This window comes from Otolemur garnettii, unplaced genomic scaffold, assembly GCF_000181295.1.
Source record: "Otolemur garnettii isolate 467f Iridium unplaced genomic scaffold, OtoGar3 scaffold00007, whole genome shotgun sequence".
Classification (NCBI taxonomy): Eukaryota; Metazoa; Chordata; class Mammalia; order Primates; family Galagidae; genus Otolemur; species Otolemur garnettii.
In genome coordinates, this window is record NW_003852402.1 from 40,167,441 (window position 1) to 40,168,176 (window position 736).

Here is a 736-nt window from a genome sequence, read left to right on the forward strand (position 1 = left end):
AAGGCATATCTAAGATCCATCCTCTCACAGCACACCAGTTGAAAATCACTGCTCAGGTTGTATCTAAATATGGTACCAAACACATGAATACTAAGTTTTGGCCATACTTAGTGTCTATATATTGTACAGAGCAGTTAATTATGTTTTGAAACCCAAAAATTAGTACCAGTGGTAGCACTTAACAAAGTGAGCTTTCAATGAACACTTAACAAAATCCAAAGAGACACTCTGCACACTAGCCTGCCCAGCACATTTCTAAAAAACAACCTGAGTCTCTATGTTTAACTTAAACACAATGGGACCACCCAAAAGTGTGGGCATGTGTTATCCCTGAGAAGTAGGACAACTGGTGGGGTTTTCCCCTTTCTCCTTTTACTGATAGAAATTTTCATAAGTACACAGAAATAAAGAGAAGAGCAGAATGAACTCCCATGTACCAGTCTTACCATGGCCAATGTAGTTTCATCTAGACCTCACCTCCTCTCCACACTAGAAATTATTCTGAAATAAATCCCATCATCTAGCATTATAAATTATTTCCATTAATTTTTATTTTATGTATTTTTCAAATTTTTTAATAGAAATATTCATTTTAAGCTCGGCGCCTATAGCACAGTGGTTATGGCATCAGACATATACACCAAGTCTGGCAGGTTAGAATCCGGCCTAAGCCAGCTAAACAGCAACAACAACAAAAAAATAGCTGAGTGTTGTGGCAGGCACCTGTAATCTCAGT